The sequence below is a fragment of the Macaca nemestrina genome, chromosome 14 (genome assembly GCF_043159975.1).
Source record: "Macaca nemestrina isolate mMacNem1 chromosome 14, mMacNem.hap1, whole genome shotgun sequence".
NCBI classification, from domain to species: domain Eukaryota; kingdom Metazoa; phylum Chordata; class Mammalia; order Primates; family Cercopithecidae; genus Macaca; species Macaca nemestrina.
In genome coordinates this window covers 15659801-15687604 of record NC_092138.1, presented here as the reverse complement: position 1 = coordinate 15687604, position 27804 = coordinate 15659801, and the positions used below count along the sequence as shown (strand labels likewise).

General features: G+C 38.1%; 1 long non-coding RNA gene across 2 annotated transcripts in view; it reads left to right on the top strand.

The window, feature by feature from the left end:
- Positions 1–27804, top strand: part of LOC105498738 (uncharacterized) — a 628747-nt gene that overhangs the window by 362700 nt on the left and 238243 nt on the right. For both annotated transcript variants that reach the window (XR_011612393.1, XR_011612392.1), the window contains exon 4: positions 13890–14069. This is a non-coding gene — a long non-coding RNA (uncharacterized lncRNA). The remainder of the gene's footprint in view (positions 1–13889; positions 14070–27804) is intronic.

Below are 27804 nucleotides of genomic sequence, written 5' to 3'. Positions count from 1 at the left end.
TCTTCTCCTTGCTTTCTGCCATGATTGTGAGGCCTCCCCAGTCATGTGGAACTGTAAATCCATTAAACCTCTTTTTCTTCCTAGTCTCAGGTATGTCTTTATCAGCAGCATGAAAACAGACTAATACAGTAAATTGATACCAGTAGAGTGGGGTGCTGCTGAAATGATACCTGAAAATGTGGAAGCGAACTGGGTAACAGGCAGAGTTTGGAAGAGTTTGGAGAGCTCAGAAGATGACACAAAAATGTGGGAAAGTTTGGAACCCTGCAGACTTGTTGAATGGCTTTGCCCAAAATGCTGATAGCAATATGGACAATAAAATCCAGGCTGAAGTGGCCTCAGATGGAAATAAGGAACTTGTTGGGAACTGGAGCAGAGGTGACTCAAGTTATCTTTTGCTATGTTTTTGCTAAATGTTTTAGCAAATTTAGCAAAGATTGGTGACATTTTGCCCCTGTGCTAGAGATTTGTGGAACTTTCAACTTGAGAGAGATGATTTAGGGTATCTGGCAGAAGATGTTTCTAAGCAGCAAAGCATTCAAGAAGTGACTTGGGTACTGTTAAAGATACTCAGTTTGTAAGGGAAGCAGAACATAAAAGTTAAGAAAATTTGCAGCCTGATAATGTGATAGAAAATAAATCCCATTTTCTGAGGAGAAATTCAAGCCAGCTGCATAAATTTGCGTAAGTAACAAGGAGCTGATTGTTAATCCCTAAGACAATGGGGAAAACGTCTCCAGGGCATGTCAGAGGTCTTCACAGCAGCCCCTCCCATCACAGGCCTGGAGGCCTAGGAGGAAAAAATGGTTTCATGGGCTGGGCCCAGAGTCCCTGTGCTGTGTGCAGTCTAGGGACTTGGTGCCCTGTGTCCTAGCTATTCCAGCCTTGACTGAATGGGGACAACATAGAGCTCAATCCATGACTTCAGAGGGTGGAAGCCCCAAGCCTTGGCAGCTTCCACAGGACATTGAGCCTGAGAGTGCTCAGAAGTCAAGAATTGGGGTTTGGAAACCTCCACCTAGATTTCAGAAGAGGTATGGAAACACATAGATGCACAGGCAGAAGTTTGCTGTAGGGACCAAGTTCTCATGGAGAACCTCTGCTAGGGAAGTATGAAAGGGAAATGTGGGATAAGAGCCCCAACACAGAGTCCTTCCTGAGGCACTGCCTAGTGGAGCTGTGAGAAGAGGGCTACCACCCTCCAGACCCCAGAATGCTAGATCCACTGATAGCTTGTACAGTGCACCTGGAAAGGCCACAGACATTCAATGCCAGCCTGTAAAATTAGCCAGGAGGGAGGCTGTACCTTGCAAAGCCACAGGGGCCAAGCTGCCCTGAACCATGGGAACCCACCTCTTGTGTCAGCATGACCTCAGTATGAGACATGGAGTCAAAAGAGATCATTTTGGAGCTTTGAGGTTTGACTGCCCTTCTGGATTTTGGACTGCATGGGCCCTGTAGCCCTTTTGTTTTGGCCAATTTTTCCCATTTGGAATGGGGGGTGTTTTTACCCAATGTCTGTACTTCCACAGTATTTAGGAAGTAAGTAACTTGCTTTTGATTTTACAGGCTCATAGGCAGAAAGGAATTGCTTTGTCTTAGATGAGACATTGGGTTGTGGACTTTTGAGTTAATGCTGAAATGACTGTTGTGAAGGAATGATTGGTTTTGAAATGTGAAAGGGACATGAAATTTGGGAGGGCCCGGGGTAGAATGATATGGTTTGGCTGTGACCCCACCCAAATCTCATTTTGAATTATAACTCCCATCCAGTGGGAGGTAATTGAATCAAGGCAGTAGGTCTTCCCCATGCTGTTCTCATGATAGTGAATAAGTTTCACAAGATCTTATGGTTTTAGAAACAGGAGTTTCCCTGCACAAGCTCGCTCTCTCTTTGCCTGCCACCATCTGTGGAAGATGTGCCTTGCTCCTCCTTGACTTTTGCCATGATTGTGAGGCCACCCCACCCATGTGAAACTGTAAGTCCATTAAACCTCTTTTTCTTCCCAGTCTTGTGTATGTCTTTATCAGCAGTGTGAAAATGGACTAACACAGATCTGTGTATGTGAAGTACTGAAGATCAGCTGGCAACACTATTCTTCAAAATACTAGAGCAGAATTTTCCTTCATATTTAAATATCAAAAAATCAAAGGTCATCTTAACAAATTGCCTTGTATGATTGTCAAAAGCAATAGCAAGATAAATCCTTAACAAATTACTGATTATGAAGTGAAATTGTTACTGTAGTGACTTAAAGTATTCTAGATACAGAAATAAAGCTGTCTTTTCAAACTCTTCTTTTTGTCTAAAAACTTTTATGGAATCAAAATTCACATAATATGAAAGTAACCATTTTAAAGTAAACAATTCAGTGGCATTTTTTAATGCTCATAATATAGTTTCAAAACATTTTTGTCACCCTAAAAGGAAACACTATACCCATTAACCAGTTACTCTCCATTTCTCTCTCCTCTCAGTCACTGGCAACCACTAATCTGTGTTCTGTCTCTATGAATTTACTTGTTCTTGATATTTCATATAAATGGATTAATGTAATATGTGACCTTTTGTGTTTGTCTTCTTTTACTTAGTATAATGTTTCTGAGATCCATCCACATTGCAGCATTTATCAGTATGTGATTCCTTTTTTGTGACTGAATACTATTCCATTGTACATATATACCAATTTTTTTTTTTTTTTTTTTTTTTTTTTTTTTTTAGTTTTTATTTTAGATGCAGAGGGCACATGTGCAGGTTTGTTACTTGGGTATATTGTGTGATGCTGAGGTTTAGGGTATGAATCCCATCAACCAGGTACTGAGCATGATACGTAATAGTTACTCAAACTTTGCTCACCTCTCTTTCTCCCCTGCAGTAGTCCCTCATTTTTATTGCTGCCATCTTTATGTTCATGAGTACCCAATGTTTAGATCCCATTATAACTGAGAACATGTGGTATTTAGTTTTGTGTTCCTGTGCTAATTCACTTAGGATAATGGCCTCCAGCTGTATCTGTGTAGCTGCAGAGGATATAATTATGTTCTTTTCTAGGGCTATATAGTATTTCATGGTAAATATGTATCATATTTTCTCTGTCCAGTTCTCCATGAATGGGCACCTAGGTTGATTCCATGTCTTTGCTATTGTGAATAGTGCTGCACTGAACATGTGAGTGCCTATGTCCTTTTGGTAGAAAGACTTGTTTTCTTTTGATATATATTCAGTAATGGGATTGATGGGTCAAATGGTAGTTCTAAGTTCTTTGAGAAATCTCCAAACTGCTTTGCATAGTGACTAGACTAATTTACATTCCCACTAACAGTGTATAAGTGTTCCCTTGTTTTGCAGCTTCACCAGCATGTGTTTTTTTGTTGTTTTGTTTTGTTTTTTTGTTTTTGTTTCTTGACATTTTAATACTAGGCATTCTGCCTGGTATGAAATGGTATCTCATCGTGGTTTTAATTTACATTTCTCTGACATGCAAATTAGTGCATATCTAGTGATATGGAAGCATCTTTTCATACGTTTGTTAGCCATTTGTGTGTCTCTTTTGAGAAATGTCTGTTCATGTCTTTTTCCCATTTTTAATGGGGTTATTTGTTATTTGTTCAATTGTTTAAGTTTCTTATAGATTCTGGATATTAGACCTTTGTTGGATGAATAGTTTGCTAATATTTTCTCCCATTCTGTATGTTGTCTGTTTACTCTGTTGATAGTTTCTGTTGCTGTGCAGAAGCTCTTTGGTTTACTTAGATCCCACTTGTCAATTTTTGTTTTGATTGCAATTGCTTTTGAGAACTTAGTCAATTTATGACTAAGTCTTTCCCAAGACTGATGTTCAGAATGGTATTTCCCAAATTTTTTTCTAGGGTTCTTATACTTCAAGATCTTACATTTAAATCTTTAATCCATCTTGAGGTAATTTTGGTATATGGTGAAAAGTAGGGGTCTAGTTTCATTCTTCTGCGTATGGCTAGCCAGTTATCCCAGCATCATGTATTGAATGAGTCTTTTCCCCATTGCTTAGTGATTTTGTTGATTTTGTCAATGACCAGATGGCTGTAAGTGTGTGGCTTTATTTCTAGGTTCTCTGTTCTGTTTCATTAGTCTGTATGTCTGTTTTTGTACCAGTACTATACTGTTTGGTTATTGTAGCCTTGTAGTATAGTTTGAAGTTGGGTAATGTGATGCCTCAGGCTTTGTTCTTTTTGCTTAGGACTGCTTTGGCTATTTGGACTCTTTTGGGGTTCCATATGATTTTCAGAATAGTTCTACGAAAAATGCCATTGGTAGTTTGATAGGTATAGCATTGAATCTGTAGATTTCACTGGGCAATATGGCCGTTTTAGTATTGATATTTCCAGTGAGCATGGAATGTTTTTCCATTTGTTTCTTTTGCCTGTGATTTTTTTTTAAAGCAGTGTTTTATGGTTCTCCTTGTAGAGATCTTTCACCTCTTTGGTTAGATGTATCCCTAGTTATTTTATTTTATTATTATTATTTTTTTTGGTGGCTATTGTAAAAGGGATTGAATTATTGATTTGGCTCTCGGCTTGAATGTTATTGGTGTATAAAAATGCTACTGATTTTTGTACATTGATTTGTATCCTGAAATTTTACTGATGTTAATTATCAGTTTCAGGAGTTTTTGGCAGAATCTTTAGGGTTTTCTAGGTATAGGATCATATTGCCCATGAAGAGAGATAACTTACTCTTAAACACAGGAAAGAAAGGGAAAAAAGATGGACGCTAGGCTCAACATTTTGCATATGTTACCTAATTTTCAGTAATGAGCTAGTAAGCTGGCTCTTCAAAAAAAAAATTCCTGATTTATCACTTTTGCCAATTTCTATGTTATGAATATTTCCATCAAGGCTGACTTCAGGTTACCCACAGAATGTCACTGAATGCAGAGTTTAAATGAAATGCACACATTTGTTTCTCTCAAGTTGTAGGAGCTGGCTGCAGCATACTATGAATCCTCACAGCAACTTAATGAGGTAGGTGTTACTATCAGAGATATTTAAGCCATTTAGCCATGGTGACAATGGCTTAAAAATTATAGTAGTTGAATTGAAATTGGGATAGTCAGTTCTGTCTATGGTTTTCATACTTTTCCTGCTACATCTCACTATGCCTGAAAAATAAGTATATATTGAGAAGCTTTTTGGTATGAAGCATTGAAGACAAATTGGTAATACCTACAAATAATGAAGAAGACATACATGAAACCTTAACACTTGACATTATGTCTATTTTCTACTCTCCCACGTGGGACATGTGATAAAAGTTTTCAGGATATCTAAGAAATGTAAAATAGGAAGAAATTTACTAAAAACACAGTGTAGTGGAAGGGAAACATCTGATGTATCCTCCAGGTTTTGTTCTGTTTTGTTTTTGTATGTACATACTTATTATGTTACTGCTTAAAAGAGTTGGGAACTGAATCTTGTCCATAATTTTTTTTTTAAATGGGAAAGAATAAAATGCAATGCCTCCTTCCCTGTCATTCCACTGAAGAAATCTGAGCCCATTCCGCTTTTCTAATTTGTCTCAGAGAGAATTTGATAATGCCACAAGATAATATAAGACGACAAAGAAATGGGCCCATTTGCAAATCCCACCCAAGGTGATCAAAGGTGTTTCATTTTCTTTTGATTGATTTCTCATCTGTTCCTATTCTCTGTTTAATTGGAAGGAATTGGCTGAGAGTGCTTAGTGTCTAAACCTATTAGAATCAATTCCAAATTCTGTTTACCAAATTCAGATGGGTACTCAGGCTCATAGTCTTAAAAAAAAGCCTAGTAAGCCATACTTCTTCTAATTATGTTACCTCGAGTAAGTAGTTTTCCTAAAATTGTGCCAAAGTAGAGTCTCACAAACATTTACGACATGGCCTAGTAGATCCTCATAGAGGTTTTAATGCCTCAGTGGCCTGAAAGAATGAGAAGACCTCTCCAAGAGGCTAATTTACCACCTGCCTAACACTGTGTCTGTGACAGTTACACAGTCAGTTGAAAGAGAGCTAAATTGCCTCTTTGCTCACAATCTCTGATCAAACTGATTGCATCCTGGGTTACAATGGCATCGTGAAGAGAGAGGCTTAGAGACTCATAGAATTTAAACTGTTAGTGAAAGTCAGCATGTCCCAAAATGAGTGCTGGACTGCGTGGATTCTGAATAAAACTTCTAGCAAATCTAGAGGTTATGGATAATGAGTAGAAGGCAGGTGATGGGAAAAATATTGTCCTGTAGGTCTTCATTTTCTAATGCCAAATGTGTGTCTTGGCTGACTGGGCAACAAGGTCAATAGAACCCAGGGGCTACTGTCCTTGGAGTCATTGAGAATTGATGAGGAAAGAGCCAGTATCTCTCCTTTCAGAGCCCTCTGATCTCCCCAAACTCCTTGACTGTTCACGTGGGCAGATCAGCCATGGCCACAGTAGAGGAGATGTATCAAGGTTGCTAAGCTTGTGGATTCTGGAATCAGAGAGCTTGGGTTCAAATTCCAGCTGTGTGTCCTGGGGCAAGTCACTTAACCACTTTGCGACTAAGTTTTATCATCTGTAAAATGGGGATAGTAATAGTACTCTAGCCATAGACCTGTAGGTATTATGCTGAGAGGTAAATGCTATATGGGTGCTCAACATTTTCAACACCTCACCCAGATAAAGCTCCCCAAACATAGAGCCGTAGGGGATGTCAAGGTTCTGGCTGTAGCTCCCTTGGCTTTTTCACTCTACATGCTGAAGACTACTGTGACAACCACCAGCCTGAAGACTTTTTCAGCTCACAGGTTAGCCTGCGTGAAGGACAGGTCAGAAGTTCTGAAGAGGTAGTGTTCCTGAAATAAGCCCTAAGCCAAAGACAGAAAGGATGGTGGTGGATATTCAGCTCCCTTATCCTTCAGTTGAGATGAATCCAGGGTGTGTTCCACACTGTCTCCTGAGGCGCCCAGTGGGATTAAGCTCCAGTTACCCACAATAGTAACTGGTTACTGGCTTTCTTTTCTTTCTTTCTTCCTTTCTTCACTGCTCAATTTCTTTACTGTTGTTTTCTTGGATCACCTTGCAAATAAACTACTTGCACTTGAATCCTTTTATCGAGATCTGCTTCTGGGAGAACCCAAATCAAGACAGGTTTCATGGATTTTTTGGAGTGTCATAAATAACTATTGAATTGGATGCATTATTTTTAAAAATTTCATTGAGACAATATATACTCTTTGGAAACTTCAAAAGACGTACAAGTTTTTATGCTTCTGTGTTATGTGTGGATTTGTTTTAGTGAGAAAAGATCCGAACTTAGAGGACTCAAGTTGCTGCTAACTAGCTGTATTTTTTTAAAATCTCTGTTAACATATGATACTATGTACACATTATTATAATAATTAGTTAAAATAATATGTGTAAAATGATTCCAAAAGGCTACATTTCACTGGGGTTTTGTTTTGGTTTTGGAATTTTTGCAACTTGACATGGCTTCTTCATTTCTCATTACACAACGTAGAGGATTCATTAATATTAAAAAGAGAACTAATTTGTCCATATTGTTGTGACCTGTCTTCTGTTCAATTTTGATTATCATTTCCATTTCAACTTTTCAACAATCTTATCTTCCTTGCCATTTTGGCAGCCACCTGATAACCTAGCCAAGGTTTGGATGTCTTGTGGAAGCAGGGCAATGGATTTTGGAGCTGGGTATTTCAGATCCTGGTCTTTAAGCTCTAAGTTGTAAATTGCATGAGACATTTCAATTAATAATGTTAAGAGTATTTCTTTTTCCATTATATGAGCAATTCATGTACTGTTTGACTAATGCTTATGCCAAGTATGAGTTTACCGAACTACTAAGCCACAGGCAAATTCAAACCTTACAGCCTTTTCCTGTGATTCAAAAATAATGAAAAGAAACGTATATTCATAAAAAATAAAGGAACATTACATTGCCTGTTATATTAGCTAGTTCAGAAAGCTGTTTTCATTAAAACATTTAACTACTCACTTAAAAAAAATTAAATTTAGCTGGGCATAGTGGCCTGCCTCTGTAGTTTCTCCTGCTTGGGAGACTGAGGCAAGAAGACCACTTGAGGCAGGGAGTTTGAGACCAGCCTGGCGCAAGATGGCAAGATCCTGCCTCTAAAGAAAAAAGAATTACATTTAAAAAGTTAAAAAATGATGCATAATTATTTTGACATCTTTCAAAATGGCAATAAAAATAATGGGAATGGCTTAATTGCTACCATCGAAAGAGAACAGCAATTAATATTTTGATCTTCTTTCTATTTTATGTATAGGTTTTGTTGTTTTCTTACTGGGTCGATTGTATCATGTAATGTGTATTTCACCATCATGCACGTATCTAGGTGTATGTCTGGGGGGTTAATCAGCATGTATGTCTCAGTGCAAAGCACTTTCTTCCAGGTTCTCATTCGCTTCTCTTTTTCCAGTCTGGTTTCCTGCCCCAGCCCCACCCCTACCTTCTAACTTCTCAGGTTGTCATCCACACAGCAACCATGTGCCTGAGTTTTGTCAGTTTGGTACCAGAGCTACAGTCTGGAGACTCTGCTGCTTTAGGCAGACTGACTGCTTCTCATCCCTGGTGCTATGATGGCATCTTTGGGATGTATTTCTCCGTTCTTTCCTTCCCTTTCCCTTAGACAGGATTTATGAAGTGAGGTTATTAGGAAAGGGCAAGGTCCTTGTAGGCCTCCACCAGCTCCACTCTTCCCTTTAAAATTAGATATCCATTTTTTAAAACTTATAATTTTAAAAAATGGTTATAAGCATCAATACAACAAGGTGACTGGTGGGGTAGAATTTTAAAACAGGATGTAACATCTTCTTGTTCTAGAGGTTAAGCCAGCAAGTCATCTTAGGACACATTTTTCTTATTGTGGGGGAAAATGGCCTGTCTTACCTTAGTTATATAACCATGTGTGCAGCCTGTTCTGGTGTTTGCATATCCCTCCCTGAAACAAAGCAGAGGATTCTGGTTTGAGCAACGTTTTCCTTCCTTTCCTCCCTACCCTTCTTCACCCTACGTTTTGTGAAGGTTGTGAATCAGTTTTTCATAAGAAGTCTAGAAGCCTTGTGAGAGTGAAGAGACTCCAACCCCAGCTGTTTCTCCTTAATATGCAACATTAGAGAAATTTGGAAGGAACCACAGCTGACTGAGGCCTCTTGGTGGGAAAGGAACATGACAATAATAGATGAGAACATATAGTGAGAGATAGGAAGTTAGGGCTTCCCGAAGTTTCCAAAAGGATCTAAGACAGGTCTGGCTTTGCCAGACTCTGTACTGAGCCTTCATATGGTCCCAGCCCTGGCCAACCTGGTTCTGACATCATGACTGGGCAACAGTGGGATGGCTCAGCATTTGAATTGAATGCTGACCGCCACGGTGGCCTCAGGATCTAAATATTCAAGGACTTCACTGTAGCTGTGGACCCTTGTCCAGTGTCTGCAGACCCTGAAGTGGCAATGCCAACAGTGCCGCCTCTGACTCATGGTTCTCTCACATTTAGAAGAGTCATCAAAGTCCTTTGGTCTACATCGTTGTGATTGAGGGGATATGGGATACCAAACTGCCTGCCCACACAGGCTTGTGGGGTTTTACATGATTCATTAGAATAATAAAAAGGATGTGGCTATGTTTATACCTCCAGGCTGGTGAAGTAAGTCACTATTACTCAAGCATTCTTCGTGTTATTACAAACTTTAATGCCTGCCTAGCCATGTACTGAGAGAGTATACCATATTTTATTTTCTAATTTCTCCATTATTGGAAATTTAAGTCTTTTGCATGCGACGTTTCTGGCAGAACCTAGTATTTGTTTTAGCACTATTAGTGTAATAGTAGTAGGCATATATTTTCTAGATGCTAAAAATGTGGAGCTCCAAACACTGTTTTTTGGAGCATGAAGTTTAACTTCCTTCTCTTGTATTAGAGGGGCATTTGGGGGCTTTGTCAAGAGTGGGTTATGGGGGAGAGGAGACTCAGAGAACCAAGAGTGTACACCATGCTTGCTGGTCCCAGAGTTTCAAGGGCATCTTTGACCAGAAGAAGGGTCAAGGATAGTACTATCTGTTGGGAGGAAGGTACACATCCAGTGAATTTAAAAGACCATGACTGTCCCCAGTGAGACCCTACAAATAAGCAGGGCATGGTACATGGTAGGTGCTTGGTACTTATTCTTTTTTAATCTTTGGGTGATTGAATATTTCCACTAAGCATTCAGAGAACAGATTATAAACCTATGTAAGCATTCCAGAATTATAAGATTAGACTTGCACAAAGTTGCCATGTAATTTAAAAAAATCCTCTCTAACATCTGGAATTTTTTTTTTTCATGAAAAAATTGATAATGATATATACACTCATCTATATAAAGAGCATAAGATTATAATATAAATAAATCCATGTGATTCCTTCCCATGTGATGTTATGTTGTTTCAAGATATTTTTCCCCATAGTGGTTATGTGATCTTCTATATCTGGATGTAAACAACAACAGTAATAACAAAAAGAAACAAAAACACACTCATGCCAAAGGAAATAATGACTATAGCTTATGGTGGTGAATGATACTCTGGGGGAGATGGGAAACTACCTTAGACCTGTACTTCTGAATGCACATTATTTCTTTTGCTCGATTTCCCTCTAACTTCTATTTATTTGAGAACCCTGATCAAATGAGACCACAGGCACCAGTTGCAATTACAGAGATTAAGGAAATGTAGAATGAGGTTTGTTTTGTTTGTTTTGTTTTTCTAGAGGACATTTGCACTATGTTCTGGGAAAATGGCGACCTGTAGAATAATTTGTCCGATCAGGCCCCAGCTACCTTGCCTTGAAAGGGGAGCCCATTAGGAGTAGCTGTCTTAGGAATCCTGGCTCTGAGTCCATCTTTTTAAATTTCATTTTATTTTTATTTTTAAAAAATTTTATTTTTCGTATTTTATTTCCTTATTTTTGAGACAGGGTCTCACTCTGTGGCCCAGGTTTCAGAGTGGCAGTGGTGCAATCACAGATCACGGTAGCCTCAACCTCCCAGGCTCAAGTGATTCTCTCACCTCAGCCCCTGAATAGCTGGGTCTACAGGTGTGTGCCACCATGTCTGGCTAATTTTTAAAATTTTTGTAGAGACTGTGTTGCCCAGGCTGGTCCCAAACTCCTGGGCTCAAGCAGTCCTTTCACCTTAGCTTCTCAAGTAGCTGAGTTACAGGCACACGCCACCATGCCCAACTGTATTTTTTATTGATTTACATTTTTTTTTAGACACCAGAAAATAAATTTTCTTCTACAACATAGAGATTGGATTTAAATGTTATTTTTTTTGTTCTTTTTTTTTTTGGTAGATGTTTAAAGGAAACTGATTAAGCAATGAGATAAAGCTCTGGACATAAGATAAATGGTAATAAAAACAGTATCTTAAACGGAATTAGTTATCTGCAATCAACAGAGTGCATTTAACATATATTATCACATTGAATCGGAGAACAGCCCCCTGAAGCCAGGTGGGGAAGCATTTTTCTCCTCCTTTCATAGTGGAGGGAACTGACACTCAAAAAGGTTAGGGGTTGTATCCATGACAATAGAAGTTGTAACTGCAGATTAGAGTTCCGGTTTTCTCACACCCCTTTCTGCCTTTTTTTCCCCACTTCACCATGCTGCTGTTGAAGGTGCCAGAGTCTTGGAATTTTTGTGTTTTTTTTTCCTCAAGAGTCATTCATAGTCCCAGAATATCTTTGCAAGAGAAATGAATGACCCTTGTGAAATTTAGAGCCACTCACATATTTATGTCATCAGTATAGTTCCATTTACAAACTTTTACAAGTAACATGAAAGCTTGAGGCATTCCTTTTATTTTTCTCCTCCTTTCTGTCTTATACTTGTCCAGAGGCACTCTTTTTACTGTCATTTCCTAAGGGAAAAGAACATAGAAATTCTTGTTCTTCCTTAAAGCTAATAAATAATCTGGTAGCTTTTTATTTAAATTAAAAAAAAAAATGCTTTCTGTAGGCGTGATCGGTTATGCCGAATTTCTCTGGTAAGTTCTGGAGAGATTTTAAAGTTTACTTTTCTATTTTCTGGACACAAGTCTTCTTGACAGAAAATTGCAACAAGAGAAAGGTCTATTCCCTTTTGGAATACTTTCCACACGGAAGGTTTGGGAGGAAAGTTGCAACATATGTTAGAGACCCTATCTTCTAGGAGCTGGGCCAGAAAAGACAGCGTGAAACAGGGAAAGGTGATTCTCTGTGCTGTGCTTTCAAGCTTCAGTTCCCTTTTTAAAGAACTCCGTTCACTCTGGCCAGGAAAAGGAAATAGAATGGGTTCTGAAGCAGATGCTGCTCAGGCTTCCTGGTTATCAGAGCAGGAGTGAGAAGGCAAAGGAGACAAAATCAGTGTATGTGTGTGCTCACTTATGTGTGCATGCAGGGATGGGAGGGGTAAAAACTTGGAAAACAATAAAATCTCCAAAACAAGGCATCTTTTGAATTTTAAGTAAAAATTAAGGGCCAGGCACAGTGGTTCATGCCTATAATCTCACGTACTTTGGGAGGCCGAGGCGGGCAGATCACTTGAGGTCAGGAGTTCGAGACCAGCCAACATGGTGAAACCCCATCTCTACTAAAAAAAAAAAATACAAAAATACAAAAATTAGCTGGGTGTGGTGGCATGTGCCTATAGTCCCTGCTACTTGGGGATCCTGAGGCAGGAGAATCGCTTGAATTGGGAGGTGGAAGTTGCAGTGAGCTGAGATCGAGCTGCCTCACTCCAGCCTGGGAGACTGAGCAAAACTCTCCCTCAAAAAAAAAAAAAAAAAAGGAAAATGAGGGTATCTCTAGAGCAAAGATCAGCAAACTTCTTCTGTAAAACACCAGATAATAAATATTTTTGACTTTGTGGGCTATATAGTCTGTCTCAAATACTTAATTCTGACGTAGCACAAAAGCAGCCTTATTTTAGGGACACCAAAATTTGCATTTTATATAATGTTCGAATGTCAGGAAATATTTTTGTTTTGATTTTTTTCTCCCAACTGTTTAAAAATGTGACAGCCATTTTCAGTAGGACTGTGAGCTGTCCAAAAGCAAGTAGTGGACTGGTTTGGCCTCTGGGTTTGCCTAACTCTGTTCTAGAGGAAAGATGATGCATAGTGTGGTGTGAAAATGTGAAAGAATTCTTTTTTATTATATGAAGTAGCAACTAGGCGAGCACATTTACCCCATGTTCTCCTTAACCCCTTTGCACAAAAACGAAAAAGGAAAATAAAATATATTGATTACAATTTCATCTCTCTGAAATTTACTTAATTCTGAAATTTCTTTCTTTCTTTTTTTTTTTTTTTTTTTTTTTTTTTGAGAAGGAGTCTTGCTCTGTCGCCCAGGCTGGAATGCAGTGGTGTGATCTGGGCTCATTGCAACCTCCACCTCCCGGATTCGAGCAATTCTCTGCCTCAGCCTCCCTAGTAGCTGGGATTACAGGTGCCTGCCACCACGCCCAGCTAATTTTTGTATTTGTGGTAGAGATAAGGTTTCACCATGTTGGCCAGGCTGGTCTTGAACTCCTGGCCTTGTGATCCACCCTCCTCAGCCTCCCAAAGTGCTGGGATTACAGGAATGAGCTACCACACCTGGCCAATTCTGAAATTTCAGCAAGGGTCACACCAATATTTACCATTGATTGGAAGTTTAGTTGCCCAGCCAGCTTTATATTATAGATTTTAACCAATTTAGAGAAATCTGAAGACTAAAGGAAGAATATCTGATTTTAAAGTAGTACTGTGTTTATTGGAAGGAACCATCCCCCCTTCCCCCTCTGATGGAATTGTCCCAAAAATCCATATTAAACATCACTGTGTTAATTTTCTGCTCTACAGTACAACACAACTGTCACATGATACTACAAACGTGGACATGCGTGGAATCAAGTAAAACAATAAGGTGTCAAAATGTCCTGCATATGTGGGGAAAGAACCTGTGCTTTTAACTGAATTCTAAGAAAGAAAGAACTCATTTTGAAAGGAAATCTTTTCTGATGAGAAGAATATAAGATGACTGTAAGTGCATATCTGTGAATCTTCACTTCATTTTCAAGGTGTTTTCTCCCTACTTAATGTTCTTACCCTACTCATGTCTGTAACTGTGGTACTCAGATTAATTAGGATATGATTTGAGAAGAATGTTGGACTATGACCATAAACACAGACCTTTCTGCTTAATCATTACCGTTAATCCCAGGTATGGCCAATAATGTAGATGTAAACTTGTGGAAGTGAGAGTCATCAAGATCCTTGCTACTCAGATGTGTCCTATAGACCAGGAGTATCAGCATCACCTAGACTTTTGTTGGAAATGCAGAGTCTCAGGCCTCAGTCCAGACTCATTGGATCAAAATCTGCATTTTAACAAAATCATAGATGATTTGTATGCACATTAATTGTAAAGAGACATTCAGCTTGTAGTAATAGTTTTCAGCTTTGGCTATATGGTAGAATTCCCTGTGAGACTTCTAGAAAGTGCCTAGGCTCTCTACCAGATCAATTAAATCAGAATACCTGAGGGTGGGACCTAGGCATCAGTATTTTTTCTGTTTTGTTTTGTTTTGTTTTGTTTTTTTGATAGGATAATTTATTTCCTTTTTGGTACAAACCCAGTAGTGTGATTGCTGTATCAAATGGTAGTTCTAGTAGCATTGGTATTTTTTAAGCTTCCTAAATAATTCCAATGTGTAGTGAATTCTGAGAACCACTGGGCTAGATGAAGGACTGCACATATTATTGCTCTGAGAGTAAGAAGAGAACACTCTCATTATCAAGTGGAAACAAAGTCCCCAGAACTAGAGGATTTATTAAAAGTGTTAAAAAGGTCAGCTTGGCATATATTACAAGAGTAGTTTTAGAGAGCCATTTCGTTATTTGAAGGATGAAATAACAGCACATCTCAAGCCAGGCAAAAGGGTCACATGCCCAGTTTCTTTAGTCTTTGCTTTTTGAATAAACCCTACAACTTTAATTATGTAACTGTCATTAAGACTCCCCCTAATCTTAACAAAACTTTCTGAAAAGACTCTCATATAGGATACCAGTTTGTTAACCATCGTTTTGGTTGAGGATGAGGATAAATTCATGGTATGTGAGTTTTGGTAGAGTTAGCAAAGTCAAGTGTTTAAGTAGATTAACTGACCACTGAAGCCCCTTGCCTTTAGCTTACAAATGGAATCTGAGAAAACAGAGAGGTAATGCCATTCAAAAATCACTTTCTTTGGAACAGCAAGGAGGCCATCAGATTAATTCTTAAGGACAAGTGTAAGAGCTGGTATGTATAAGAGGAAAAGACATTCAGCAGCTTATAGGATATCACCTTATCAAGATTCCAGAAATTATCAAGTCAGTCCACTAATTCGGTACTCCCTTATTCATAATATATATTACATTATGCCTTTAAATAAAAATTAAGTCACATCTTTAAAGGAATTTGAGCCTACATAATGAGATAGAATGTTCAGGTTACTAAATAGTTAACCAAAAGCAAACAAAATTATAGATTAAGTTCAAGCTGTAGTGGCTTCTGGTATGTACTGATTTCTTCCTAACTAGAGAGAAGTCCCCGTAGAGTCTTGACAGGCTTTGAGTTGGTTCTTCTTCTTCCTACTTGCTGCTAAGTGTGCATCATTTTTGGACCTTCCCACCCCTATCTCATCCTGGTGTTCAGGTTTCTGGCACTAGAGTTTATCCACCAATTACAGAGTTCTAAGTTTTATCTTGCCATTGCTCCATGTAGCCCATCTACTATATGGCAGGTTGTCGAATAATGTCATTTCATCGTAACGTTGATAAGAAGAAAAAATATTCCCAGTGGGAACGACTGTCAGTGTGGAGTTTGCATGTTCTCCCATGTCTATGTGGGTTTTCTCCGCATACTCCAGTTTCCTCCTATGTCCCAAGGCTGTACACGTTGAGTGAACTGGAATGTCTACATGGTCTCAGTGTGAATGCGTGGCTGCGCCCTGTGATGGGATGGCATCCTTTCTAGAGTAGGTTCCCACCTTGTGCCCTGAGCTTCCTGGATAGACTATGGCCACCCATAACCCTGAACTGGAATATTTCATTCACATTTATTTCAATGTTTAACATTAGAAATGTTTTGATCTTTATTTAGAAGTTCAGTAATGTTTTTGTGACCAGAAATATGCCACAGAAACTTAACTCTTGTTTATATCAGTTAGCCTATGGTAAAATTGGTTTTGTTATACAGCATTTTGCTTAAAGTCACAGTTCCAAGAACCTATCAATGGAATTAAGTGAGGACTTACGGTATTTCTATTACTCTAGCTGTTTCTATGCTGAATTGCTAATTTCACAGACCTGTGGAATGCTGGAAGTGCAATTATCCTCCAGTGTAACTGCCTTCTGCAAAAATTGCCTCCCACAAAACTACCAAAAAATGCATTCTGTTTGGTACTATGTGTAAATATCTAAGGATGCCTTTTCAGCTATACAGAGAGGCCTACTAGAGACCTCCCTGGCTTTAGACAAGAATAGGTTAGCTCTCTGGTTGGAATACCCTTTTTATTTTTTTACTATGGCTATTTCAGGTGTCCCATTATCTGACATCCTTCTTGGGTATAGCAGTTGAAGTTAAAAGTTGTCTGATTGTTACCACTTGGGAGTTTTTGTCTGTTTAAATATTTCATGTTCACTTATAAAAAATCACACCCATTAAATAGCTCCTGAATTCCTAAGTATAACTTGAATACAAATACTACAATACACTAACGCTCTTCTTAGGATTCCATTACACATTTACTTCTAAATGTGAACAAAAAGATCCTACTGTGTTTGAGGTAGTATTCTAGACTTTGTGAGGAACTAAAAGACTCAGAATAGTAATAGTGTTACCTGTTCTTTTGGAACCCAAGAGTAAGAAAAGAACATACTTGTTACCCAAAGCTAACTGTGATTGGTGCTGAAAACAGACAGGCAGTAAGTGCTATAGGACTTCAGAGAAAAAGGAAGAGCAAGAATGCAGGGCAGCATAATTTCATGGAAGGCTTTACGCCAGAGATGGCATTGGAGGTGGACTTTGAAGATGAACAAGTTTTCAACAGGCAGTTCTCAGAATGAACAGAAACAGTTAACAAGGATGCCTTCTCTAAATGCCAAGAAGGTAGGGACATTCAGCACACACAGCCATGTCGTCCTTCATCTGAACTCCCTATGTGATCTAGTAATTAAATACTAAATGTTTGGTAATAACATGTGTCAGAGAATGTTCTTGGTCTCCTTTGAAATAGGAAGGAGATACTCTTCAAAAGTTAAAAGGTTGTGGCTCACGCCTGCAATCCCAGCACTTTAGGAGACTGAGTGAGGTGGATTGCTTGAGCCCGGGAATTTGAGACCAGCCTGGACAACATGGTGAAACTCTATCTCTGCAAAACATACAAAAAATAAATTAATTGGAGTACTCAGGAGGCTAAGGTGTGAGGATCGCTTGAGCCCAGGAGGCAGAGGTTGCATTGAACCAAGATCACACAACTGCGCTCCATATTGGGTTATAGGGACCCTGTCTCAAGAAAAAAAAAAAAAAAAAAGTGAAAAGAATCACCAAGGGCACACATACCTGTCACAAACCGAGAAAATCAAATTAGAGAATTGAAGAAAGCCGGTTGGGTAAGACCCCCAGAATTTCCAATGTCTTTTAATTGAAATTTGCGGAGTTTACTCTTCCAGCTTGAAGAAAGCAGAAACAAATCAAAAGGCATTTTGGCCATTGTTGATAAATATTCTAATTAAATCCTTCATTGACTGATGACTGCCAAGAGTCCGCAGCAGGTGGTAACAGTTCCTTTGTAATCATTATAATTGTTTGAAATTATTCACTTTTCTGATCCAGGATTGTTTTTGGAGAGGAGGCCTGGGAGAGACAGTGCAGATGGGTCTGATTTAAACAATATCCTTATTAAAACTGCACATTCTATTTGTTGATTAAGTTATTGGCAAATTCAAATATATTATCAGCATATCAAACTAATCATTTGTTGAAAAATAATAGCTACAGCTGTTGTCCCTTTAATTTTTAAAAGATAAAATATGTTCACTTAGATATGCATATCTGACATGACATATTTTCTTTCTATGGCACCCAGAGTCTCTGATGTTACAGTGTTTCTTTTTCATTATGAATAGACGTGAGTTTTTCTTTTAAATTTATGGAACATATGCAGTATCCACTTCACCCAAAGCTATAGAATAATGACGCTATTATTGTAGCCATCTGTCTCTTCACATCAGTGTCTTCCATGGTTTTATAGTCCAGTTTTAGGGCTCTGTAACAAACAATATTGGTTAACATTAATAACTGCCTTCATCTGACAATTTACATCTCTATTTGGAGTCAGCTCCTGAAAGCATCTATCCCAGTTAAGGATGCAGGGGTACCAGAAGAGGGAGGGACAGCTGTCTTGAGGGAGATGGAGGAAGAGCCACCTATTTTGCTCCACTTGACTGATGCCTAAAGGAAAGGTTGAGTCGATTTCTCACTTCCCATTATAGCACTGCATTTGCAGGTTCCCACCTTGACAGGCAGAAACAGTTCCAGCCAGTGCTAATTTGGGTAACATCTAAAAGGCTTGCCTGACAAGGCAGATTCAAATTATGAAGCAAACCCCTCACATACTGAGACCTTGTTAGCCAGATTAGTGGTGGATTGGCTTCTTGTGACAGCTTGTTTGCTAGAGGTGAGCTATCTGCATTTCCAATGCAGGCAGGTTATATCGTCATTTAAGGAAAAAAAAAATAAATAAAGATGTCGTTTTTCTTGTTTGTCACGGAGTTCATGTAATATTCCCTCTCGATTTTCTCATTGTTGACTTCAGAAAGATATAGCAGCAAGCGTGTACCTTTGAGTACGACAGCTAATTTTGTTATGGATGAACAGAGTATTGTGACAAAACAGTGGCACAGCTGTCATAACAGCTGTCACACATTAATCATGGCAGTGACAAATAGCATAATTACCTTATCTGGAATTCCTAGCATGCACACTCAGTATGCCCCACTGCCAAGCGAGCGTATCACGCATGGTTTAATTAAAAAGACATCAATACAGGTTAGTTAGACAAGGGCTAGAAGACATTGATCCAAAATGAAAATAAAATTATTTATAGGTTGGTGTTAAGGGACACCCAAAGACCAATTACTTAGCCGACATGATCATTTGAAACTATTTCCCTAACTGGCCTTTCTCGATGTGTACATCACATGGTGAGTTGGCTGTTCTGCACCAAACTAGAAGCACTTCCTCCATTAAATGTTTGATCCTCTCTTTTTACAGTCCCAGCATGGGTCTTTGAGAGCCATCTTTATATTCTGTTATTTGATTAAAGACACTGTATTGGTAAATATTTGATTACCAGTGAACACGTTATGGCTGACTTTTTTGTTAACTTGCCTTCCAAGGCAGATACTGAGCGGAAGGAAAATGATATTAAGCAAAATGATTTTTGTTTTATTTGGAAATTCTTCCTAAGAATAAGGTGAAGTAAAGGCAGGTAAGACTGGGTTTGAGCCTAGAAATGACATTCTTTTACATGTGCGGTGTTTTAATGTATGTACCTGTATTCGCGTGCATGCATGAGTCGCATCAGTATGTATAAATATGCATCCCTTCCAAATATATGTATATTTTTGCCCCCCCCACCCTGGTATTTTAAGCTCAACAATTCATTGAATTTACTGATTGAATTCCTGGGAGCTGGTTCTTGAATTGCTCTGAAGCTGCCTCAATGAAATATTAATGAATCAATTTCCATAGACATGGACTCATTATCTTGCTGGATGCCACTGGAAAACACAGTCCTGCCTGCGGTGTCCTTCCACCTTTCTGTGACATGATTTGATTTTCTCTCTCTCTTTTTTAATTAAATAAAAAATTGCTACCAGGAAAGTTTTGATAACTTTGGAACAGACATTTCCATTTCTCTTGATAGGTACCTAAATGGAGGTAAGCCATTTAAAATAAATGTATGTACCACTTACATGATATATTGAAAAGTGGGTCTGGAAACAAAGGAAGAGACGGCCAGTTTAGTTCTGTGGTCTCTGGAATGCCCTTTGGAAATGAGAAAACTGCTATTTTTCAGAACAACCAATTTATGAGAAATGTATATTTTTGAAAGCTGGGCCAACCATCTAATTGTTTACAAAGTTATCAACTTTAGAAAATGTTATGAAACACAAACACATTGTCACTTTAATTTAGGACTGATGGAAAGTAGATGGAGCTATTCAAGCTGTGTCTACAAAATGCCAAAACAGCTGGTTAGAGCATGAAAAATTCAGTCAGTCAAGCCGTGATTATTTACAGGCATCATGAATAGCTGGTTTGAGGTATTTTGATTTTTGTTCACTGAAATTTACTGGTTTCTGATGCCTTATACAAGTCAATCCAGGGGTGTAATAAAGTGTATTAAACTACAATTATGCCAAACAAAGTTTTTAGCTTCCTTCCTTTCCTTCATTTTGTTCCAGCAAAGATGATTATTGCCTGCTCTCGGTACCATCAACACCCACTTGATAGAATTCTAAAAAATCCACTAGTAAATGGTTGCCAGCATTGTTGGACAAAGACTGAGATTATGTTCTCAAATTCAATGGCTTTCATTTTCATTTAGAACCAGTAGTATATCTGAATGTCATGTGATCTGAGAACAATATTACCATTTCAACACATACATATTATTTGATCTGAGAATGATATTTCTATTTCAACACATATTCTTTTAGGGAAAAAGTGAAAGCCCAAGCTTGACCAAGTAAATCTTTTCAATACTAAGCCAAGAAATTTTTTTTTTCATCTTTGTTGAGAGAAAACCTGATTTTTTATTTGCTCGCTGTACTGATTACATTTCAATCTAAGTCATAGGGAACCCACCTTTAATTTGGTTATAGGTCTCTCCAGGATAATCTGATGGATACTGCATTCCAGGTATTAGGAATACCTCAGAGTAGCTCCTGACTTAAAACATTTTGATTAAAGCTATGGGAAAAAACAAAACAAAACAAAACAAAAAAAAACACACACACAAGGGCATCTGCACACAGTATTTTTGCATATAATGCCAAGGTACCCAGTAACTGGGCAACTCATCTGTGGCCCCTGGCATAAATCCCTACTCTAGGTATAAGCAGGGGTAGAAACAATCCAGAACTGCTCTTAGAGGGTGGACACAATTCTAGGTCTTTAGTGTCAAGGTTGGAATCCTATTGAAGCTAGAGACAGAATATCAAGTTTCTTGAGAATTAACCCAAGAATGCTTATTCCACTGGGAGATACTTAAGATTTTGATGAAGAAGAATCCATTTTAGATCAAGTCATAACTGAAAAGAGGAAAATAAAAACAGCTTTAGCATTTTTTGATCAAGCCCTTTGGAAGGAATTCCCTCCCTCTTCACTGTCTATCATACTTTTTGTTTAAGGGCACCTATTTTCTATGGTGCTTTGCTACTTTTCATATGGCATCACCTTAGTACATTGTAAGCTCTTTGAAAACTGATTCTACGTCCGATTCTTCTTTTTCTTTCTCATGGCCCCCACAATTGTGCCTACATGGTGTAATTGCTGAGTAAATATGCACGTGAGGAGTGGCAACGTGTTGGCTTTAATAATTAAAACAAAGGCATGGATTTTTCCCGAAACATCTCGGTTATTTCTTGAATTCACCATATCACGTTACCGAAATCTCTGAGAAGGTCAAAGAGTTTATTTTATTTTATTTTATTTTCGGACGGAGCCTTGCTGTGTCGCCCAGGCTGGTGTGCAGTGGCCGGATCTCAGCTCGCTGCAAGCTCCGCCTCCCGGGTTCACGCCATTCTCCTGCCTCAGCCTCCCGAGTAGCTGGGACTACAGGCGCCCGCCACCTCGCCCGGCTAGTTTTTTGTATTTTTTAGTAGAGATGGGGTTTCAACGTGTTAGCCAGGATGGTCTCGATCTCCTGACCTCGTGATCCGCCCGTCTTGGCCTCCCAAAGTGCTGGGATTACAGGCTTGAGCCACCGCGCCCGGCCAAAGAGTTTATTTTTAAAACCAGTTTTCTTCCACATTCTTTTCACAGAACAGTTTTATTTCCCTCTGATTTCCCGCTTGCTAATACATGAACTGGCCTTTTGCATAAAGACTGGATGACTTTTATTGCTTCTAATAGAGAAGCCATATTAATCCAGTGGCCAAGATACCAATGCATATTTCTCCCAGACTTTCATATTTCTGACCATCCCTGATCTTGAAGTATAGCTCGTATATATTACACGTAACAGTATTTTACATATTTTATAATACAAGATTCCTGATTGTACTGTGCCTTCTAAACTTGTTCCATGTACCACCTAATGAAACAGAGTGGCATACCTTTACCCACCTTGAAGGAATTGGTGTAAGCCAAGCTTATTACTCTCTGTACCCCCGTCACTCCTTGGATTTGTGGCCAGGCCTTTTACTCTCTATGCCTCAGAATATTTCAGTAGCACTTCCTCCCTCCAACAGTGACAATCAGCAGGTTTTCCATGGAAGAACTAGCAGCAGCAATTGTGTTTATCTCCTTGACTAAAAGGTTTTGTATTTATCTTCCCTGAGTTGGTGCCCGTGTGGCTGTCCTGATATTGAGCAGCTGGACAGATTATACCCTGGAGCCACATCTGTGAACACATAGATCAACACCATTTTCATTGCCTTGGTGCCCAAGAAGTTTATCTTCTGTCAGTTAGATTTACTGCTTTCTTCATGAATTCTTAAGACTTTCGCTCCTCCATGTTTCCTTTCCTTCTCCATTTTATTTGATTTCAAAGTACATTAGCATAATCTGATCTGGATTGTTAACAGCCAATTAGTTTGTTTTGATTTCCTGCCATTATTAATAAGTTTTTCCAATAGGGCTTCTGTAGAGGAATCTTGGATGATAAAGAATATAACATTAACTATGTTGCATAGAACAAAATGACTTTATTGGTGAGTATATATCTAATAGGGCTGGTTCTATTTGCCACACCTAAATGCATGGTAAAGACACTGCTTTAGACATGGTCTCACAGAACCAAATTTTGTCTACTGATGTTGCTTCAGCTGTTAGAACATAATCTCTCAAACTTGTGTTAAAGCTTTTAAGTTTACAATACATTTTTCACTGATATTGTCTCCAATGATTGTCAACAGAGTCTTGCAAGGTAGGAGAAGGAGAAGTAATGATTTTCAGCTTTGCAGACAAGAATATCAAAGTTCAAATAGATGATAAAAATCACAAAGTCAGCTATGAAGCCAAGACTCAAGTCTTGCATTTCAATTTCTCCCCACTTAGCTTCAATGCCACCTCCAAATAATTCTCCTTATGACTGTCAGTTTGACTTTCTCAGGCTTTCTCTCACCCATCTCAATATCTGATGCCTTTTCCATTTCCAAAATTCTATGATTTGCTGCCTGGATTACGACACATGATGTAGAGGTTAATGCAAATTATCTCTTCGTTTAAACTGTTAGGTGAAGCAAAAAAAAAAAAAGTGAGATAGTCCTTTGGACTATTGATTACTTCAATGGTTTTTCAGTCTACACGCACACATTTGAATTACCTAAGGAACTTTAAAAATAAATAATGATGTCTGGAGTCAGCCTCCAGAGATTCTGATTTAATTGCTCTAGAGTCGATGTCCAGACATGAGTATTTTTTTAAAGCTCCCCAGATAATTCTAATGTGCATCCAGTGTTGAAAACCACTAGGGAAGTTTCTTCTCTTCACTCCCTTCTGTTTTCTTCTGTTTTCCCCCACAACTTTTGAAAAATGCTTTGATTTCTCAAATACAATCAAGAGTTCTGCATCTTGGCCAACATTAATGGTGTTACTAAAAAATTTAGCATCTAAAGAGTGTGTGTGTCTTTGTGTGTGTGTGTGTGTGTGTGTGTGTGTGTGTGTGTTTGCTTGCTTTGGCTACCATGGGAGGAAAGGGCATAATTATGGAGAAGGGTGTTGTAGAAAGAGATCATGGACTAGAGACATTTTGTAGCATACATTTATAATCACTAGAATGTAGACACTGCAAAGGCAGTGATTTGGTCTGTTTCAGTCATTGCTGTTTACCCAGCACATTGAAAAAATGTTTGGCACACAGTAGGCACTTAAGATTTACTAATGAGTATTTCCCCACATCTCCCTCAACCATGCTAATCCAGAGCTAAGTAGAACCCCATGAAGGTTCCCCATGCTAGGGGAATTCCAGTTTTGTCTCCACTTGGAATACTTGCCTGCCCATCTCTTCTTAAACTCTTAAGTCCTATCTTCCTTTAAGGACTAGCTTTAGTGAACTTTCTTTCACAAGCCTTTCTGGTTCTCTTTTGAACTGTTATTTATGTTTTATTTATGTTTGTTTATTTTTCACTCATCGCTGCTACTTCCCACTGCCTATCTTGTGTATATTACAGTTTATGTGAATGTCTTTGCTTTTCTTCTAGACATAACCCATTTTATCTTTGCATCTCTCCCAGTACACATGGAAATCTCTCAGTTAATATTTGTTTGAATGAATGACCATTGCTTCTGGTATGTGAAATTCCTACATTATACAATGATGAGGATTTAAATAGTATTTCATAATGTTTGATTTTGTTTTTGCTTTGTGTTTTTGAAACCCATATTATACATATGATATGTATAATATCGTATCTGATTTGCTCCTCAAAACAACCCTGGGAAATGAAACAGATGGACATAATTGTTGTAAATGAAAAGAAACTGAGGCATGAAAATGATGTTAAGTGATCTACTGAAGGCCATGCCCTATCAAAGGCAGAATGGATGGAGTGGCTAAATTTCCAGCTCCATTTTTGCACACAGCTTTGCTAAGGAACATTGTGTTTTCCCCAGCATGAGGTAAGCAAACTGACAATTTGCTTTTGTTTACTTCTAAAGTTCTCACCTCTCCAGCTCAGTTATAAAACCTAAGTCCTATGCTTTTAGACAGAATACGATTTAGTAAGATCAGTTCTTGTTTTTGTTGATATCTTGTGCATCATGTTCTTCTTTCAGTGTATTTTGACTTATTTGTTTTACTTTTCATGAAACCTTCAATTTGTTAATTAGATCAAAATAATACCAGAAAGGGACATGCATGTTTGTAGCAATTTGAATAGATAATAGCCAGACTGTGAGAAGTACTGCATTCAAGAGAACTAGTAGAAAAGCAATGAAAACTGAGTGGTATGCAGCTTCCCAGCTGGTTTTCTCTGTATATCTTTTGTAAACATTTAAACTCTTGCCCTTGCCTATTTGGTAGTTTCTAAACACCCAATCAACAGCATGAAACTGTGGTGCAGAAATTGCCTTTCTTCATATATTTTAGTCCAAAGGAATGATTATGAATCCATATTAAATGATACAAGGTTTTATTTTTTCATAAATACATTAAACATGCATCAATGAAAACAGCATTTTAATCTTGTGAGCAGGACTTTATTGATTTATCCAAGGTGGAATTAAGCAATATTTTTTGAAAACACAAGGGGTATAAATAGCTCCTCATAGTATGATTTAAATTTGATTATTACATGTTTTTAATCATAACTTGTGCACATTTTTTCAAAAGTAGAAATAAAACATTGTCAAATACTCTGGAACATTTAAAAATTGTTCTTTGGTTTGTATTAGATGTAGTTACATTGAGAGTTGTGCTTGACTGTATAGTATAATAAGGGATAAAGTAGCTTTGTGATACTTTTTTTCATTTACATAAATACAGTTCAGGGAATATTACTAATGAAGTGGATGTGGGGGTCACCTAGCCACCTTAGGAAAAGGTTACTACTTTATTTTAAGTAGCCCATCAATCATTACGAATTAATGTCATATTCTAGGTGAAAGTACTAATCATAATAAATTCATTTTGTATTCATGAGGGTGTCAAATGTACACCCAAAGGAGTCCCGTGTCATTTGTTGATATGGAAAGAAAAATTAAAATATGACCTATCCACAATCTCTTTGCTATGACTTATACCCAGATGCATGTTTTGCTGCTGATGGACACATAATGCATGTGGGGGAAAGCTGGGAACGCTCACTAAAATTATTAAAAGTAGAATGAAATCTGGGTCAAGAACAAGGACCCAGGGCTGTGGGCTCACATTTTCATGTCCTCCAAGGGACTCCAGAGGGTCAAGCGGGTGCCCAAGGGCAGGGCTATGAGTGGAAATGTATGAGTCTACAACAGAGCTGCCTTATTTAACTCACTACTTCCAAAATCTGTCCACCTGCCATTTGAGATAATATTACTACCACTTTACCCATTACAAAGGTGACATAAGAACCTTCTCTGAGTGGTTTGTAGGCACTCACAATTTGGCTGGGCTTTGGATATTGTACAGGAAAATCTTTTTCTCCCTCTTCCTTTCCCCTGTGTTGAAAGTATTGGACAGAAACTCCTTTTTTTCTCTTCTCATGGAATCCATAAGGGAAATGGAATGATAGAAATGCCAAATGGGTGAAACAGTAAGTGTCTAACATACATTTAGAAATGCGTCTCTACTGGATGGAATTAATGTATTAATAGCTTGCTGACATTATTGTTTTGATTACTGTTATTACTGATATTGTTATCTCCATTTTAAAAATGAGGAAACTTAGTCACAGATTGGCTAAGTAACTTGACTATGGTTATAAGTGGTGGCATCAGAATTTGAAACAATATTCTGTCTCTGTTATCATAATCATATCTGCTACATGGGATTGTTATGAAGATTAAGTGAGGCTAGTAGTATAAATTTATTAACAGAGTGGTTAATTAATGTTAGCTAATATGATTAATTGTATGGTTTGGGGTAAGTACTCCTCCAACCTCATTGAGACTCAGTTTTTAATCTGGAAAAAGGGAAAGACACTGGACTTAAGCTCCTTTTCAGTTTGCTCTGATTGGTTCTGGCACCAAGATAGCAAATAGTGTCATACTCAGAGATCCACATCTTCTCAATAAGTCCCTAATGCCATTATTGCTCAGATATTTTTGTGTCTTGTGACATTCAAGTCCCAAGTCCAGAACTAAACAATTCTCTGTATTTCCAAAACTCATCAGAGTTGTCAAATAGAGACTGCTGATGCGGCTCTGTGGCTTCTGAGCCCCAGAGGACTTCACATCTCATAAAATTTCCCTATTTTTGGAACCAGGGAAGAACCTCTTGTACAGACAGCATTTTCATTTCTCTCATCTTATCACACTTTCTCTTTCTTTCCACCAACAACTCTCTTTGATGAAATAAAGACATACTTGTATCAGAAGAGCAGGACTCAGAAACAATGGAACTTCAGAACTTCAGTCTGCTAATCCTAGAAACCTTTTCATGCTCACTCTGTTTCCAAAGATTTAATAGCAGAGAACTAACCTGAGGCAGTCTATGCACAAAAGTTCATTTCTCTAGCAAAAATGTACTATGAAGTATTAGATCAAATGAGAGGAAGTAGGGCTCAAAGCACTTGTCAAATGGCTGGAAATATGATTATTAGTTCTTTTTAAATCTAAGCTTTGCCTCTGAAATTTCTAACTGGCTTTGGTCAAGATCTGTGTTCATGCTGCTACTAACCAGGTAGAGATGATTTTTACTCATATTTATGGGTATTCAGATATCATTTTATGTCCAATTGACTTCCTTGGTTTAGTCTATACCTACTAATTTAAATCTTAATCATATTCTGATTTGTTATATTATTGTATGGTATTCTAGAATACAAGTTTTTACAAAGTAAATCTTATGTATTCATTTAAAAA